Genomic DNA, 19,500 nt, shown 5'->3' with positions numbered 1-19,500 from the left:
TTATTTATTTATTCATGAGAGACACAGAGAGAGGCAGAGACACAGGCAGAGGGAGAAGCAGGCTCCCTGCAGGGAGCCCGACGCAGGACTTGATCCTCGGACCCGGGGTCACGCCCTGGGCCAAAGGCAGGTGCCCAATCACTGAGCCCCCCAGATGTCCCAAGGCCCCTTAAAGCTTGATCTTATAATTACTGTAAGTCTCTCTTCTACCCTGGACACTTTCACCTAATTATAAGATTTAAAATGAGCCACATAATTAGCTGAGTGGAAATTAACATGTATTGTTTGCTCTTTGCTCCTTTAAAAAATAAAAATATGGTTAATTAATATCCAAACTGAATATTAAATAACATTTTTAATGAATGGTCATATCTTCTCCTTTATTCTGTTCGTGGGATGAATTACACTGATTGATTTTCATATGGAAACCAGTCTTATCTGCTTGGAATAAACTCAACTTGGATGTGATATATTATCCTCTTATAGTTAGATTTGGGTGATAATATTTTGTTTTGGATTTTGGTAGCTATGTTCACAAGAGAGATCGGTCTACAATTTTTCTTTCTTGTAATATCATTGTCGATTTTTGGTATTATGGGGTCATGAAGGTCTAATAAAGTATAGTTGGAGTGTCTATACTCCAGCTGTCTCGCTGTTTGGGAGGGAGCTCGGAGACGTAAGGTATTCCACATTTCCCTTATGGACTCGAGCTTTAGATAATCACTGCGTGACAACTGCTCATTCTGGGGCTGCCTTCACTTCCTTGTCTCGGTTCCCCACTACCCTACTAATGTTTCCTCTAATCACTTCCTTAGACTCAAATGATTCTCTTGGCAGCTGCTTCTGGAAGGAACATAAACTAAGGATTGTGGCTCTCAATTCCTGACCCTTTTGCTAGCTTTTGAATGCCTTCAAACAGATTCACGGTGAATTCTATCCCACTTTTCTAGTGGTTCTTGGCGAGATAGTTGGTTGAGTATAACCTAGTCCATCATGGCTGAAGGCAGAAATGTTTACTGATACCGTGTTCACACATCGTGTATCTAACATAAAAAAGAAGGTGCCTATGTACAATTTGGTAACTTTCCTAATAGTTGGATCCAGTCTTTAGTACCTGTGAGTTCTGATTTAAAGTAACCCTGAAACTAATAATATACTATATGTTAATTAATTGAATTTAAATAAAATGAAACGCAAAAATAAATAAAATGAAATGCAATATCCCCTTGGAGGGGCATCCCTCCTCCCCAAAAGTAACCCTGGTGACATAGCCAGTCTTTATCTTCATTATTCACTCTGAAGGCTTATCCTGGAGTCGGGGCCTCCTGAGAAAGGTTCTGGGATTCAGGCCAGTTTGGGGCTCCTCTGCTCCCTCCAGTCCCCTGGGCTCTCATCTGTAGGTGACATTACCCAGGTTCTGAAAGGTAAGCCTCAGTTCATCCTTCTAGCTTCCTTATTGCCTTGAAGGTTGCTGGGCCCCTGATTCCCCTACATCTCTTCAAGGCAGAAAAAGAGACATTAGACAATGAAGCTCATGCTCGCTAGGACGACGACAAAAGCTTGTTTCCCTGAGCAACAAGAACTCAATTTCCACTTTATCTAAAAAGAGGGACACATTTCTGTTCTCAGCCATTCTTGCATCTCCAGCTTCTCGCAGGTTGCTAAATTTTAAGAGGAGAACATTCCACTCGTTGTTGGAGAGCGGTCCCCTCTCAGCTACGTTTATAAATAGCTCTTCTTAAAAGGGACACCTACCTTTTCACGGGATATTTTTAAAAACAGCTTTGAAACAATATTTAGCATTTTCAGAAGCAGAACAATAGCCATTAGGTGGGGTCGAGCAGGTCGGTGACCTTGTGGGAGGAGGGGTCAGTGACCCGAAGTGGGCGTCAGAGCTTGAATGAGTTAAGGCAGATGCACATGCAGGGAGGCAGGCCAGCTTGATTTGCCTTTTTTTCCCCTCACGATTCGGTCAACCCACCAGTATTCTCATCTTTGCCTCTAAAAATAGATCCTAAATCTGATCACCTTTCGTGTCCCCAATGTTGCAGCCCTGGTTCAAGACCCCTAGACTATAGCAATAGCCTCTCAGCTAGTCTCCAGGCCTTCACTCTTTGTCTACATAGCAACGGGAACAGAAGCTAGAAATTATCGCTCCTCTATTATCACTCCCATGGCTTCCCATAGCAACCAGAATAAAACCCAAGCTCTGCTAAGACCTACAGGGGCCCACAGAATTGGGCCCTTACCACACTCTTGGGCCTCACCTCCTCACCCCCTCTTGTTTCCTATTAGTTTCCTATCGCTGCTGGAGCAACTGACCACGAGCTTTAGTGGCCTGAACACCACATCTATTCTCCTACGGTTTTGGAGGTTAGAGGCCCTGAAGTCAAGGTGTTGGCAGGACTGTGTTCTTGCTGGAAGCTCCAAGTAAGAATCCACGTCTGTGTCTCTTCCAGCTCTCAGAGGCCACTGTATTCCTTGGCTCGTGATTCCATCTCCAAAGTGGGCAGTGGAGCATCTTATTCTCTGTCTCTCTGACACTCCTGCCTCCCTCTTATAGGAACTCCTGTGGTTACAGTGGGCCCTGCTGGATCGTTCAGGACACTCTCCCCATTTCAAGAGCCTTTGATTAATCACACCTGCAAAGTCCCTTTTGTCATTAGGGTGATGTGTTCACAGGTCCCAGGGATTAGGATATGGGCATCTGCGTTGGGGGGCATTATTCATTATTGAGCTGACCTCACTGCCCTAGTCTCCCTGGTCTTCCGTCCCCTCCCCTCCCCTCCCCTCCCCTCCCCTCCCCTCCCCTTCCCTCCCCTCCCTTCCCCTCTCCTCTCCTCTCCTCCCTTCTCCTCTCCTCTCCTCTCTCCTCCACTCTCCTCTCTTTCCCTGTCCCTTTCCTTTTTCCTTCCTAATGTGACCAGGTGGAGGCACAGAGGGGGAGAGAGAGAATCTCAAGCTGACTCTGAGCTGTGTTCAGAGCTCGATGTGGGGCTCAATCCCAGGACCCTGAGATCATGACCTGAGCTGAAACCAAGAGTCAGGTGTTCAACAGACTGAACCACCCAGGTGCCCCTCCCTGGTCTTCCTTCGGTCCCTGATCCCACCCAATTTATTCCCATCTCAGAGCCTTGCTTAGATTGTCCTCCCAGTGGGCTGAGGTCGACTCAACTGCCACTCCTTGGAGAGGCCTTCATCGAACATCCCGGACGGGGAAGGTCCTTCCCCTCCTACCCTTTCTGATACGCCTGATGTGATGTTCTCCACACTTTGACTTTTCCCGAAAGCATCTGCTTCGTTGTTAAGGGGAACATTTTTCTCTGCTCTTCTGATGTTCAGTGGAGGGCATTATCCCCAACACTCTTGGCCTTTGGCTTCACTCCTTTCTCCACCTTACAAATGGGAAGTGGGCTGAGAAGTGAGTCCAAGGAGCAACTGGGCAGGCAGCAGAGACCTCCTACTGTCTTCTCTGTTGACGTCTGCCTCACGGCAGCGGGTCCCTAATCATTCTCAGTCCCGTAGAAGCTGTGGGGCCTGTGGTGTGGGGGGTGCTGCCGTGGTGAGTCTGCGCTCCTGTCTTCCACGGATACGTCTCCAGGGCCACTGTGCGTGGAAAGCTCACTTGGCTCCTATATCTGATGCCAGGCGCTCTGTGTCAGCTGGGTCTGTACTAAAGGTGATATTTTGGTCTCCACATGCAGATTCTTTTATATTTCTTTCCTTTTTTTTTATTTTAAAGATTTTATTTATTTATTCATGAGAGACACAGAGAGAGGCAGAGACACAGGCAGAGGGAGAAGCAGGTTCCCCACGGGGAGCCTGATGGGGACTCGGTCCTGGGACCCCGGGATCACGACCTGAGCTGAAGGCAGATACTCAGCCACTGAGCCACCCAGGTCTCTCTCTTTTATCTTATTTATTTTTTAATTAATTAATTAATTAATTAATTTTTATTTTTTTAATCTTATTTCTTAATTGGTTTAGAATGCTATGTATTGGGATCTCCTCAACTCTTTCAACACTTCCGCATTTGAGTTTTTGGTGCTTTCCTTCCCTCCTGAATGTGAGTCCTCCAGGATCAGAAGAGTGTTGGCTCTCTCCTCTGCATAGGCTATTCCGACCACGCAGGGTAGGGCGCCGCACAGGGAATATACTCAGTAAATCGTTATTTACTAGATAAGCTTCATGTTAAAATACAATAGCCACTGAACTTTGGGTGTTCGGACTTATTGGAGATTTACTGCGCTGTAGGTCAAACTAATTATAAGGGCAAAGGATTTTTTTTTTTTTTTTTGGTCTAAAGTTGCCCCTGTTAACCTACTACTTATTTAAAGGAATAACAATGCTTTCCATGGAACATAAAACAAGCCTTTAGACATTATTAAATCCATTCTAAAGAGAAGCATATTAGGTGATATTTTTCTACACAACTCAGGTTAACTTGACAGCTTCCACAATTAGCATTAACACCATGATTTACTTGTTAAGCCTAAGATGAGTCAGTATTTAAGATTTCCACCATCGTAGTATTTCGTCTATCCTGAAATGTAAAATAGTACATGTGATATTGCAAGACCTTCAGATATTTGACAACCAATATTAGCAGACATCCTGAAACTACTGCATGAGGCACACTGCTTGGTATGGGCTTACAGAGGTGAATGATACACCCTCACCCACTTACCTATTGGAGAATAGGGCCATGAAACAATATTAGTGCTTATTCTGTGCCTAAGAGATACTAAATACTAAGAGCTTTAGTATTTTTATTTTTATTTTTTATTTATTTATTTTTTTGGCTTTAGTATTTTTAAAACACATTTAATATCCATGACAACTGGTGGGTCAGCTATTATAACATTTTTCATTTTATTGAACATATAAGCAAACAACCTTGGGAGATACACCGTCTCCCTTTGGAGCAGAAAGCAGTTTCCCTAAACTCAGAGCTGCTTTCCTGTAACGACACTGCATGTGCAGATATAATCTGGCCCTTTTTGCATCTCCCTGTGGGGAATGGGATTCCAGGAACCAGAGCAATATATGCTGATACCCTGGCTACTGTGACTGTTGTCAGTAACGAGCTCTCCTTCATCTCTGACCCAAGGGTTTCATATCTTCTACCAAGGTCTGTGAAACTATGGCAGACAAACTTGCTTATTTGCAAGTTAGTAGGTAACGTCTCAGACTTTTTACAGTTTTCAAGTAAACTGAAGGGCAAAATGGTTCAATAACTTGCCCAGAGTCACTTGGGCAGGAAGTGGTGGAAGTGAGACCCAAACTCTTGTAGTGTGGCCTAGTTGATGGGTTCAGTTCCAGGCATACGAGGTTTAAGGTATCTTGGGGCATCCATGTGGTGATATATCCAGTAGGGCTTTGCTCATATATGGAGGAACCTAGGGCATAGAGTCATATTTGGTAACCAATTATGTTAATGCTGCTGAGATGACAAAGTGGCAATAGAATGTGGAGATTCCTCTTTCTAGAAGTGGCTACAGAGAGACAAAGAACCACCAGCAAGGATGAGAATAAAGATAAGAGAGAGGGGAAAGCTGGTGAAGACCCCTAAGGAAATAGAAATGGATGGAACCATGTTATACTTTTTCTACTGAGGTGGGAAGAAGGAAGGAAAGCTAGATAAGGGGCTGATGTGCATATAGATGTCAGGATGTCAGGGAAAGCTAAAGGAATCCTTCTCTAAAATTGTGTACATCACTGCCAATAGGAATAAGAGAGGTGTTGGGGCTGGAGGCTCCAGGGGAACAGTGTAGGTTAGGAATAGCCGTAGGAGGAACAGAAGATGGAGCTGTCAGTAAACATTGAGTCAGTCTCTCGTGTGTGGACCAAGGCTTTGTACATAGTAGATGCTCAGTAAAATAAATTGAATTAATGAAAGGACACACTAGAAAGATTCTTGGGTAGCACTGAAGTGTCAGTTGAGGTTGAGATGTTGGGTCAGATGGTATTATGGGCAGAGAGGAGTATCCTATTTGGTGACTGCTCGTGGCCACTAAATGGGTGAGTTCAGCCCACCTGTTAAGAGATGGGAGGATGGTTTATCCTGAGGCACAGGCAGGACCAAAGCTCGAATCAGCTGTGATGAGGAAGGAATAGTACAACTTGAGTGCTCCTCACTGGGAGCCACTAGGAATGCCAGGAAGTTAAAGCTTGGCCACACATGAATTCTATCCATAATCAGAGTAAACAAGAATTGTTTACTCTGCAATCTGAGAATAAATTCCATAATATGACCTCATTCCAAAGGGGATTGGTTTTTATTTTTAATGTATTTACAGAACTGGGGTTCAAGCTTCCAATAGAATGAGAGAAAGGGGTAGAGGTCAATGAAGGGGATGAGAAAAATAGCTCAAAATGAGCCACGGGACAAAAAAAAAAAAAATGAGCCATGGGACATTCCATTTAAAAAGTTTGTGGGCAGCCATAAAATGATCCTAATGGTTGTATAAACAGGCAACAGTCATAAGAGAGGATTCAAGTAACTTTCCATTACTTGGCAATGTTTTAAATTTGGCTTATCTGACGCTAACAAGCGAGGGAGAAAGCCAGCCCACAACTCTAAAACCAAATTAAAACTGCTCTTGAGGCATCTGAAGATTTTGAATTGGTTTCTGTTTTGTTCATGCAAGTCAGCAGGCAGGGTGAGAAAAGCGCTGACCTGCAGCAAAGCGTCCGCCTTCCCAGCAAGGCCTCGGCTTCCCCAGTGCGGTTCAGAAATCAGCTCTACAAACCTTCCGCATCCCAAGTGAACGGTGGAGGAAACAAACAAACAACTGAACAGTGTCGTACAATTTAAACGTGTAGGAAACTGCCCCCGTATGCGTCCGGCAGGTGTCCACGGATGCCGTGGCTCACAGTGGTGACTCACGGCGAAGGCTGGCGTGATGCTGCACCCCAGAGAGCCATTTACAGGACACGGGCGCATGTCGCTTTCTTTAACTATCATCTGATTGGTCTTGACGTTTTGGGGCTCTGCCGTTTATTTCAATATTAAATTACAGGTTTTTAAAACCAGACCATTGTGCCTGGCCATCCAGCATCTTCCTATTACTCACCTGCCACAGCTTGGGAAAGTCATCTGAGGAAATGTAATGAGATCAGTGGGGCAACCCCTTTCCAAGGCTAATTATTCCAGCACACTCTGTATTGCATTGTTATTTTTAACTCACTAACATTAGCTTTTTTTCTTCCTAAGGAGACTTGAGTCCACTCGATTTCTCTGTCAAAAAATGCAGATTGCAATTTTATTTTTTCCTTGTTTCCTGGGAAACTAGAACTCTCATGTCCAGCTTCATTTTCCCGTCTCTCCTTTTTGATGTTCTCACAGAGCAGGGATTAAAACTGGTCACTACAAGGTGACAGACACGTTTTCAAGTGGCCTGACCTTTGGAGGTGATGGAGGTTGGGAAGAGCGGTTTCCAGCCACAGGGATGGAACTCATCTTCGTGTTTTGCCCCGACCCCTCTCAACCTGTGGATCCACGGCCCGGTGATCCTGGGAAGACCCCCAGGGGTCAGATCAGCCCTCTACCCCAAACTGAACCCCGTCTACTCGCCCCCTCTATCCCAGTCCTCACAACTTTTCCCTCACTCATACCATTGGCTCCAGGGACTTTCTCACTATCCCCGCACACACACCAGCTGCACTGCTGCCTCTGGGTGCCTGCCGTCCTTGCTCTTTTCCTAGAATGTGCTCTCCCCAGATACCTTATCACTGACTCTCTCATGTCCTTAAAGCCTGTACTTGGTGAGGCCATCCTCGACCATCCTATTTGCAATCCCAAGCTCCTTCCCAATCCCCGCCTGGGATTCCCTCTTCCCCGCTCCTTCTCCACAGCATGCATCACCCTCTATCTTACTGTGTGCATTGCTGTTTTATTTTTCCATGTCTTGTTTTTCCCTAGTAGCACCTGAACTCCAAGATGGCAAGACACGTCGTGCGTTTTGTTTACTGCTGTATCCCCACTACTCAGAAGAATGCCTCGAAAAAGTCAGTATGTTCCTCATTCGTGCCTCATTTCGGGAAGCCTATCGATATTGGATCACGCGGACCCTTAAAACTGCCTCGGGGTGCCCTTACCCAATGGTGTGCTCGTGGAATCCTTTCACAAATAGAAACTGTAAATGCTCATGACGACCCCAGAAAAGAAACACAGAAAAATGCAATGGGTTTTTAATGTATGTTTCCATTTTTGAACACTTGAAAAATAGGTCATTCATGGTCTTTCTTGTATAATTAAGAACTCCATTGACACCATTAGCAAGTTATTAGCAGTGACTTGGAACTAAGTATGTGTGTCATAATCCTTCCCCAAATAAAGAAAATAACTTTAATAGCTTTGAAAGATGTTCAATGGAATTGGTTCAGCTTGGTTTTATTTTTCGCAGAAGTGATTTCTCTGCATCGGGGGCAAGTTTTTGACTTGTTAAATATTTACTAAGCAGCTTCTATATTGCAAGTGACAATGCATTCCAATGATGCGCCGTGTCGTAGTTATTTCATTTATGAATTTCTCTTAGTGGACTTGAGTTGGGGTACTTGGTGTGCGCTGAACCGGGCTATTGGTACAACGGATCTGTTGCCCTTCGCAGAATCCCCAGGAGGTCACACCCTTTAAGAGACACATAGATCAGTCTCCTGGGAGTGGCTGGCTCTTTGGTAAGGTCCAATCTTCGTCCCAAAGGTCTGTCTCACTTTCACCAAGTTCCCAAAGCAACCAACAGCCAGGATTCTCGAGCAGCCTCTGTCCTGGCTAGAGTCAGTTTTTGTGGGGAATTAGCACATGGAGAACAGTAGGCCGGCAATACTCCTTTGTACAACAATACTTTAAAAAATTTTTTATTTATTTATTTATGATAGGCAGAGAGAGAGAGAGAGAGAGAGAGAGAGAGAGAGAGAGAGAGGCAGACACAGGAGGAGGGAGAAGCAGGCTCCATGCACCGGGAGCCCGATGTGGGATTCGATTCCGGGTCTCCAGGATCGCGCCCTGGGCCAAAGGCAGGCGCTAAACCGCTGGGCCACCCAGGGATCCCCAACAATACTCTTTTGTAGCAGTTTACTCATTGCTCTTTCAGGGACTAGTGGGCTCTGACTGCGGTTTGTACCCCCTTACTAAACATAATCACCATATATCTTCTTTTCTCTTAAACCGTTTTTTTAATTATTTTATCATTCGTTTTTTAGTTTTTTTAGGTTGAACATGTATCTTCTGATTTAATGTTCATTCATTCATTCTAGTGTAGTGGGTAAAACTGGGGGCTTTGGTGTGCCAGGTAAAAATTTCAGTGTATTATAAACACAACTCTCATATAAGTATAGAATGAACATGTGTCACAGATTTAATCAACTCATTAATGAGGGAACTAGCAGGGTGGTAAACCTGCTTCAAAGGATTACAGCTGAGATGGAAGGATTTATAGTCACTGAAAGAGGATGCTGGAATCGACTGGCTGCAGTAGTTGGAAACGGGCTAGTCTCCCAGGGGATGCTAGAGCTGTCCCCTTTGGAGTTAACTTTTCCAACTGGAGAGAAGCTCTCTTGCGTTGCTGTGGGTCAGGGACGGTTTAGGTCACTCTCAGCTTTGTACAAGTTAACATCTACCCGCACAAAGTTGTAGTAGACCCTAATCGGTGGTAAAGAGTGAGTCACTAGTAAACCCCCGGAGGACAGGATAATTGTGGAGCGGGTCTGTACCATGTTCAGGATGACACTGACAAGGCAGCCAGCCACCTTTTTGTCCACTGCCAAGTTTTGGATGTTTTTGCCATTAGGTTGCCTGGAGTCAAATTTTGGCCCCACGCTCACCAGCTATGACTGCGGCCAAGATATTCAACTTCTCGAAGCCTCAGTTTCCTCATCTGTAGAGTTAACAATAAATAGTTCCTACCACATTGGGTTACTGTGAGTTGTCAGTGAGCCGACCCAGGTGAGGAGAATGGAACGGAATGTGATCGCCCGGCCTCCAGCAAGTGCTCATAGAGCTTAGAACTATTCCTTATGCGGGCGTTAGGCTGAACTGTTGGTAATCAGGGGAGGAGCCGTGTCCTCCATGTCCTGGCCTGGTGAGGGAGGGTGATGGGACTCTAAGGCCATCACAGTCTTGGTTGTAGTGGTCAGAAGAAGTTCATGTCTTTTAGGAATCACAGAGAGCTTTTACCTCCAGTCTGCGGTCAGAGTAGCCATTGGCAGTCCAGGGCAGAGCCTGGATGGAGGCAAAGTAGGGGGGCACTGGGACAAACAGAAGGTGGAACAGAGAAGGGGCGGGGGGAGCTGAGGGCCTGGTGTCACTTGGAGGTGGGGGCTGCTGAGCCAGTGGACATTTGAATCTTGTTTTCCTTCTTTTCTTTCTTCCTTTCTTTCCTCAACTGCTGAAGCTTCCATGCAGGCACTAGGTACTCTTCTGGTTGGTACTTTTCTACTCTTCAGAGTTGAACATGATACAGTCCCAACACTTAGGGAGTTTGTGAACTAGCAGAGGAGCCAAACGTGACCAATCGTTGTAGAGAGTGTACAAAGTGCAGTGTATCAAATAGGAGATATGCCTGCAGGAGGAAAGCGTTTGCTCCTTCAAGATTGTTCCGGCAGCTAACTGGCCTGGGATGGACCACAGAAGGAAGGCAGTGGAGCTTATGAACACATCAGGAGAGCGACAGTGATTTGTTATGGGTTGGATTGTGCAACCCAAGGTAATATACTGAAGTTCCAATCCTCAGAACCTCAGAATGACCTTATTTGGAAATAAGGTCATTGCAGATGAAATTAGTTAAGATGAGGTCATAGTGGAGGAGGGCGAGCCCTATTGCGATGTGACTGGTGTCCTTAGGAGAAGGGGGGATTTTGGACACACACACACATAGAAAAGGAAGTTGATATGAAGACACACAGGAAGTCGGCCATGTGAAGACCCAGGCAAGACAGGAGTCGTGCTGTCACAAGCCAAGGAAAGCCTGGGGCCACCAGAACCTGGAAGTGCGGAAAGATCATCCCCTAGAGTCTTTGGAAGGAACATGGCCCTGCCGATGCCTTGCTTTCTGACTTCTAGCCTCCAGAACTGTGAGGGAGTAGGTTTCTGTTATTCTAGGCCAACCAGATGGTGCTACTTTGTCACATCAGCCCTAGGAAGCTAAACAGCTTTCTGGGCAGGTGGTACTATTTACAGTTTGCATTAAAAAAAAAATCATAGAGTAGGGAAACATTGGTACATGACTTATAAAGCACAACTGACACAGCTCATTTCTGGAATGGTCTGGCCAAAGAAGAAGGTCCATGAGTCCAAAAGGCTAAAGAACATTGGGTGATGTTCACTGCGAGCTTGTAGTGGTCCATGCTCTTCGAAGAGCTCTACGTGGATGAACTCATTCACCATTTTAACCCTTCCCGTGAGTTAGGGGTCACAGTCTCCGCCTTACAGAGGAGGAAACTGAGATCTACAGCCCAGGTCACGGTGTGTATGTATCAGGAGTGGGGTTAAAACCAAGTAGTCTGTTCGCAGAGCTTGTGTTAACTGTGGCCGTGCCGGGGTCCCCTCCTTGGACCTCAGGGGAGGGAAGGGCCGCAAGTGCCCACGGTGCTCCCCCACGTGTTCCTTCCTCAGCCACCGCCCCCGACGCCCTCCCTGTGAGTGCTCCCGTAGTGCTACCTCCTCTTTTTTAGAAAACTGATTTTTAAAAAAGGGAAGTGAAATTCACAAAACATAAAATGAACCACTTTAAAGGGAACAACTCCGTGGCATCTAATGACCTCATGATAGTGCAGCCATGACATCTAGTCCCCCAACATTTCGTCCTTCCAAGAGAAAACCCTGACCTGTGACGCAGTCGCTCCCCATCCTCCTCCCCCGCGCCTGGCAACCACCCATCCACCTGCTTCCGTATCTGTGATTCACCTACTCTGGCATCTTACCTCAGTGACATCGCACACTATGTGGCCTTTTATGTTTGGTTTCTTCCAATGCCCATGCTGTTTTCGAGGTTCATCCAGCACGATTTGGATGGCTGAATGACGGTCCGCTGTATGTATTTACCGCGATTTGTTTATCCCTTTATCTGTTGATGGACATTTGGTTGTTTATTTTATTTTATTTTTTTTTAACCTTTGGCTAATGTGACTAGTGCTAGTGTGAACATGAAGGTACAAGTGCACATCTGAGTATCTTTTTAAAATTCTTTTGGGTATAATCCTAGGTATGCAATTGCTGGCTTATATATTATTTCTTTTTTTTCTTCTTTCTTTTTTTTTGGGAGGGGTCATATATTATTTCTATGTTTAACTTTGTGACCTGGCGTCTCTTGTTTCTCATTCTTCCATGTTGGTTCCTCATCACAAAGCCCTGCTTAGAGTGTGGGGAAGCTGGAAAGCTGGAAATGGGCCAAGGAGTAGGGTCAGGGTCAAGGAAAGGCTGGGACCATGTCCACCTTAATTACTGTTTACTTCATCTGTCACATTTATTATGTGGGATTATTCTCAAGTTTTAGGAAAATGGACTAAAAGTTTGCCCCTTAAAATGGAATTGTAGAACATTCAAGATGGAAGATTCTGTAGAGATTTTACAATTTGGTGAATCTTCAAGCTTTCCCTGACTGACTTCTCTCAGGCCTCATGAGGAAGGCCTTGAGGTCCTCCCATATCCCATCCACCCCTTAATCATATTGGCTCTAATTTTTACCTCTTTTACATTTTGGGTTTAAGGGTAAGATTTCCCATGATGAGCAGAGGAATGATTTTTTAAAACTTAAATTGTTTTTGCATCTGGTATTTCCTTGTACCCTTGGGTCCTTGACCCATTCAGTGAGCATGGCTTTCTGTGTCCATTGCCTTAGGAGAAAGACGACTCAGAGAAGTCAGAGGGACAAAACGGGAAGGCATTCTTGGGTTGTAAATTTTAAAAATCTGGGTTTCCGAAAAGGCAGATTTCTGTGCGTAGGATAGGGATTTGGGAAGCGAAGAAAGGCAAAGATTCCTGCCTTGGGAAAGACTCTCAGAGATGGGAGCAAGGAAAAGGTATCAGGGGAATGAATAGGCAGGGAGGTCATTGGGCCTGGGTGAGTCCTAAGCCATTGATGAATGGCTCACCTATGCTGGATGTCAAAGGAAGCCAAGTCTCCATTGGTGTGAGCACTATGTCCCCTTCAAGGAGGAGCTTGGAAATGGATTTCTTGATGTCTGGTGAGGACTTCCTCTTAGACAACTATCTGCATGTCATCTAATGAATAGCGTGAGGACCTCCATCTGTGTGCCAATACTGTCTCCTTCCTGTGGCACCTATAGCTAGTGGCCTACTCAATTTCCATTCACCTCTTTCCTCTTGCTTTTATATATCCAGCTTGGTTCAGGGTCGTGATGTGTTTATCAAAAAAAATTCCTAGGCTTCCTTCAAGGCCACGTGGACAGTTTCTTAGTCAATGAGATATGAATGAAAGGCTTCCATGTTCCACTGGATGAGGCTTCCAGGAAAGCCTTAGAGAAAACCAGCTGGCATGAACCCTTTGCCCTCTCCTTTCTCTCACTTTTCTGCCTAAAATGGAGACATGTTGCCTGCAAATGTCCAGATACTCTGTGACCATTTGCTAAGGACGGCGGGGCAGGGATGTAGAAGGAGCCCAGTCCTTGGCCACACTAGAGCTGGCTTGCCTTGTACTCAGTTTCCTTGTTAAATGAAAGAAATAAATCCCTCACTTAATCCACTATTTACCTTCCAAAACATGTAAATGAGCATATTTGGGACAGGTCCCATGACTCTTAGTCCATGTACACAACTTGAATAGGAACATGTGTCCCACATGCATGACTCGCATTCTGACAACCGATGAGGGGACATATTTCTGGAGACCTGCAGAGGTGGTGCAGTGAGGAAGGAAGAACCTTCAGCACTTGGGTGAAATCAAATGGGACCCACCTGCCATCTTTCTAGAGCCAGGATATTGATAGAATATTCTCTTTCCATTACAGAAGAATGGGTTCACTTAAAAGTAAAATCCCCTGCTGTGATCCACGCTCTCTCCCTTTATAAAGAAAGGGGATGAAACTGAGGGACAGGAAGCGACTTGCCCCGGGTCCTGCAGGAAGTAGGCGGCTAACGTGGATCAAGAGGTAGGTCTCTCCCATTCTCCATGCTTTCTCCACCACTAGAGCGGTTCCAGTGCTAAATTCCTTCATATTTTGTTTTGTTTTCTACTAAGGCGATTAGCTGAGTATCTGGTGTGCAAAATTAGGGAAATTTGAGGGCTTCTAAATGAAAGTAAACAAGGATTAAACAAATCAGATAATTTAAAAGAAATCCAGATGGTAATTAAAAGGATTAATCCTGGTGTTTCTAAATGACAAACAGTTCTCTTAATCTTAATTATTAATTGCTAAATTAAATGTTACAGCCTCATATATTCTCATATTGTTCTGATTTATTCATCATCAGTGTACTTGAGAGAAGTGGGAAACATTAATTAACCATATATAAATTTCTGTATTCCTGAGCAGATGCAAGAACAGGACAGGTTTCACTACTGCAGGGGATTATAGTTGACATAGAACTCCAGGATGAGGCAACAGCAATCCCAAGTGGCTGGAAGAAATGGTCTCCCAATCTGGAAATCTAGGGCTGAAGACACAGTGCTTTTCCACCGAGCAGCTCACGGAGAATTGGTCGGGAAAGCAACCGCGATAGCTTTGAGCCTGGCCCGTGGTAGTCCGCAAAATCTGAGTGCTCTATAGGAAGCTCATGGACGCAGTTCCTCTAGATTTTGGTGGAGCACCCTCTGGTGGCTCCAGGTTTGTTTTTTTTTTTCTTTTTTCTTTCTCTTTGATTTCTCTCTCTCTCTCTCTCTTATAAATTTTGTTTATTTATTTACCCATGAGAGACACAGAGAGAAGAAGAGACACAGGCAGAGGGAGAAGCAGGCTCCATGCACGGAGCCTGATGCGGGACTCGATCCCAAGACCCCGGGATCACGACCCGAGCCAAAGGCAGAGGCTCAACCATTGAGCCACCCAGGCGTCCCCCAGCAGGTTTTCTGCAGGAGTATAGACCCTTACTCCGTGAGCGGAGTTATTTCGGAGGGACTGTTTCTGTGGTGTTGCACCTCTTTTCGGAAAGCATTCTACTGCTTCACATATTTTACAAGTTGCAACTTGCATTGCCTTTGATGCTGTTTAAACTCTTCACTTGGTTTTTCTTCAGTTGAAACAGGTAGTGATGCTTCATCTCCCACCTGAAATACACACTTTCAAACCCTGCATTTAAGGACTAATATTTCGTGGACTTGTTAGAAGGGAGGAGATGACTTCTCCTAATTTCATTCAGTGTAAAAGGGAAATTCACTATACACCAAGGTGTGTTTTTTTTGGATTAATTTAACTTTAACATTATTTTTTAACGTATGTGAGAGACTTAAAAATTGTAAAACCCTGCACATATCTAAGTATTACCTGCATCTCTGTCATCTGTCTCAAGGGAACAGGGAACAGTCACCAAGCTCAGTTATAAAGGCAGAGAATCCTCAGCCAGAAGGTTGGAAGATCATTCTTTTATTCCTCCATTAAACATCTATTAAGCACCTGTAGTCAGCAAATATGAAGAAGTTCTTAAAGAGTAGATAGTCTGCTGGGGGAGAGAGAAACATTAACAAATAGTTATAGTGTGTGAGCACCTTTATAAGCCTTAAATTCGGGACGCCTGGGGGTGCTCAGTGGTTGAGCATCTGCCTTCAGCCCAGGGCGTGACCCTGGGGTCTTGGGATCGAGTCCCACGTCGGGCTCCCTGCATGGAGCCTGCTTCTCCCTCTGCCTGGGTCCCTGCCTCTCTCTCTCTGTCTCTCATGAATAAGTAAAAATATTTTTTTTTTTTAAATCTTAAATTCCCTTTATATTCACAATAACACAAAGCCACTTTAACCCGAATGATTTGGACAAACTATCTGAAGACATATACCATCTGGTAGCAGTTACACACTTATATATAAAGGAAAATAAACTCACCTCTATTAATCATGGAATAATTCACTGTTTTAGATGATAATCTTAAAAGTTTCCTTCTGTTCCACTGTTTTCTGAAATAAAAAAAATGCTGATATATATAAAAGGAAAGAAAAGAAAGCCAGAAGGCTTCAGGGGCGAGCATGGTGTCCAGGACACAGCAGAGGCCCCACAATATTGGAGAAATGAACAAGTACATTAACAGCAAGAAGAGGGAAGGGATTTTCCCATTTCTTACGTGAGCACTGTTCAGAATGTCCATTTGGAAATTCAGTACAAGGCCCGGCGTCCCAGCCGGGAGCACGTTAGCTTCTAACCACCTTTCTGTGGATGATTCAGTGGGAAAAACGCGAAGGCTTCAGAGAAGGGTGCCGAGGGAGACCACATTGCCATCGTCCTCATAGCGACGGGCAGCCAGTGGGTCGGCAGCGGCAGCGTAGACGGGGGGTTCCAACATTTTCCCGAAGGGGGTTGAATTGCTGCAGGTTGCTTGCCTCCCCTCTCTCGGTCTGGGTCACAGGCATGTGACAGAGCGCCACGAGCCACGCTGGACAGGGGCCACGTGGAGGAGGATGCTCTGCTGCTGAGGATGGTGGGGAGCAGAGAGGGAAGGGGGACGAGGCCCCCGATGGGACTGGCCCAGCTCTTGGTGTCTTTTATGTGGGACAAATGAAACCTTTATTCTGTTTAAGCCTAAAATTGGACTTTCTGTGAGAGGCCGCTGGACCGGATGCCTACTTAAACGTTGCACTTTGCTGCTCTTTTCAGGGGCTGGAGCCAGCCACTGCCTTTATCTCCTCTCACAGCTCCCCTGCTGCAGCCCTTCACCTGTCCGCAGCTCCAGGCATCGAGAAGCCTGTTCCTTGGGGGCCATATGGCGAGTGTCGCGGGCTGCGTGAGTCGCCGGGCTCTGCGCTGAGGGCAAACCCGCGGCTGCCGCAGAAAGCAGGACGGGCCGGGTCATCACACGCCTGTGCAGCTGGCCCGCAGGCCCCCCCTCGCTGACCACAAACTTTTAGTCCACAAACTTAGGGGAGATGAAAGATCACTTTTGTTCACAAAGTGCTCGGGGTCGCCTGTTGTCTACCATGTCTCCCCTCTTGGTCCATGACTTTTCTGTATATTCTCATCACCCGGAAGAGCATTTAACACATAATATTGATTCAACATATATTTTCTTTTCCTTTTTCTTTTTTTAAGAATTTATTTATGTATTTGACAGAGAGAGAGAGAGCGAGCACAAGCAGGCACAGCAGGAAGACTGACACGGAGCTCCATCCCAGGACCCTGAGATCATGACCTGAGCTGAAGGTCGATGCGTCACCAACTGAGCCACCCAGGCGCCCCCGACATGTATTATTTTCAAATAAAGAACTGAGAGTAAAGCACCATGTCAAGGAGGCAACGAGTCCTTTGAAGGCTGAGAGATTGAAGTTGGTGGTAGTGAGACAGCGAGCTCCGGTTTCAACTAAAATTTTTTAAAGCAGAAACCCCTTTAGGGGTTGCAAAACTTGAATTTACCATAAATTTCTCATTTTCTGGGCAGATTAATCTGTGTCTTGATACAATCTCTTGCACATTGGACACAGATGAAAGCATCCCCTTCAATTCCTACAGACACTCAGAGGAGAGCCTAGGTCCCAAGGACGGAGGAGCTGTTTATCTTGGTCCAGGTTGCTGGGCTGGATGAGCACGAATACAGTGTGGACCGGGGCTGTCCACCTCGGTGAGCTGAAGCGGGTCCCTGCTGCACGGAACCAGAGGCGGACACCATTTCCAGCAGGGGCTGCCTCAAGGGGCTGGTGGCTGCAGAGGGAGACTGGGCCACATCTGCGACCAGGAGCCTGTGGGAAGGAAGGCGTTGTCTGCTCCTCCCCGGGCGATGAATGAACATAGTGAGCAGGGTCTCTGGACAGGCGACTTCTGCTGATCAAAGGACAAAATTCACACCCTTCATGCCCTCTCACATATCCGTCCTTCCCCACAGAGCTCATGCTCTCGGTCTGCCTGGCACGCTTCAAGACACCCCCGAGAATTAATGCTTCTGAGGAGAAACATTAGCTTCTGTCTTGCTTGTTTCCCTGCAAGTTTCCATGTGCAAGGTCCACGGTCCCTTATCCAGACCCTTGGGGCCATAAGTGATCTTGGCTTTCAGATTGTTCTGGGATATAGAGAGGTAAAGGGTGTTGCATATAACCTAATGCCCCCAGCACAGTCTGGGGAAGCACCCCTTGACCAAACCCATTGAAATTTGTGCAGAAAAATGTGAATATTCACAATCAGTAGGATCAATGAAGATTATAAGTAACCTCATTCAGGTCAGGGCAGGTTTTGCCACCATATAGATTTTGATGTCAAATGCATTACAAGGGAAGAAAGGAAGAAAGGAAGAGAGGAAGGAAGAAAGGAAGAAAGAAAGAAAGAAAGAAATAGAAAGGAAGGAAGGAAGGGAGGGAGGGAAGGGAAGGGAAGGGAAGGGAAGGGAAGGGAAGGGAAGGGAAGGGAAGGGAAGGGAAGGGAAGGGAAGGGAAGGGAAGGGAAGGGAAGGGAAAGGAAGGAAAAAACGTTTTCAGAGTTTTTTGAATCTCAGAAATGTGAATCGAGTTGTCGGCCTCTATTTGGTCTTTCCTAAAGTGCCATCTTCCAAAGAGTCATCATTTATTTGGTCACAGAGGCACATCTGAATGGCGCTTTATGCTCGGATCAGTAATGTCACGTTCTGACCTGTCCACCCGCTGGCCTTACCACAGGCCACCAGCCTAAATTGGTGAGTTTTTGTTAACGAAACAAAAAGCAGTCTTGCAAATTAAAAGTCATGATAACAGTGTATTACATTGATAGAACCAAGTCCAAGGAGGTCAGGGGCTTGGCCCAGGGTGATGCAGAGCCTTGAGCTCCCGGCGCTCTGTCCTCACCAACCTTGCTGTTTGTGCACAATATGAGTGATGGTTTTTTTTTTTTTAATTTACTGATATTTTTATTGGTTTCTTTCTTGCCTGAATTAAATTCCTTTTTACATTTTTGGCTGCTTTGCTCTGTTCTCATATTTATTTATTTTTCTTCTAATTCATAAATTTATTTATTTATTTTATTTTATTTTTTTTGTTTGGTCACACTTTTGCTGGCGTAAGTTTTTAATTTTGATGAAGTCCAGTTCATTGCTTTTTCACTTTGGTGTTGTGCTTGTGGAATCTAAGAGGAACCTTCGGTCTGCCCCAAGCTCTCAGGAACACTCGCTGGCAGGCCATCCACCACCATCTCGGCGCCAGCCGTTTGTTGGGAGGTGTCACCCCAAGCATCAGGTCAGCAGTTCCCTGCAGCTTCCTGGGCCCCCTTGTGCTCTGCAGAAAGCTCTGATTGTCCGTGACCTTCCACAGTGTGGGTCGGCATCATCCCAAGGTCCTGTGGAGACCATGCTTGGCATGCCTTCCAACAGGGCACCTGGGTGGCTAGGCAGTTGAGCTTCTGCATTCAGCTCAGGTCGTGATCCAGGGGTCCTAGGATTGAGTCCCA

The 19,500-nt window shown here is 45.7% G+C and overlaps 2 long non-coding RNA genes across 2 annotated transcripts; both read left to right on the top strand.

Moving 5' to 3' along the window:
• Window positions 1-1,019: 1,019 nt before the first annotated feature.
• On the top strand, window positions 1,020-8,365 carry LOC125753995 (uncharacterized). The gene is made up of 2 exons (XR_007407126.1): window positions 1,020-2,430; window positions 7,925-8,365. It is a non-coding gene; the product is annotated as an uncharacterized LOC125753995 (long non-coding RNA).
• A 5,608-nt stretch (window positions 8,366-13,973) lies between these two features.
• Window positions 13,974-17,378, top strand: LOC125753994 (uncharacterized). The gene is made up of 3 exons (XR_007407125.1): window positions 13,974-14,109; window positions 14,494-14,784; window positions 17,210-17,378. It is a non-coding gene; the product is annotated as an uncharacterized LOC125753994 (long non-coding RNA).
• The last annotated feature ends 2,122 nt before the right edge of the window (window positions 17,379-19,500 follow it).

Source organism: Canis lupus, chromosome 29, assembly GCF_003254725.2.
Source record: "Canis lupus dingo isolate Sandy chromosome 29, ASM325472v2, whole genome shotgun sequence".
Classification (NCBI taxonomy): domain Eukaryota; kingdom Metazoa; phylum Chordata; class Mammalia; order Carnivora; family Canidae; genus Canis; species Canis lupus.
Note: the sequence above shows the minus strand (reverse complement) of the source record. Positions and strands in the feature narration are given on the sequence as shown.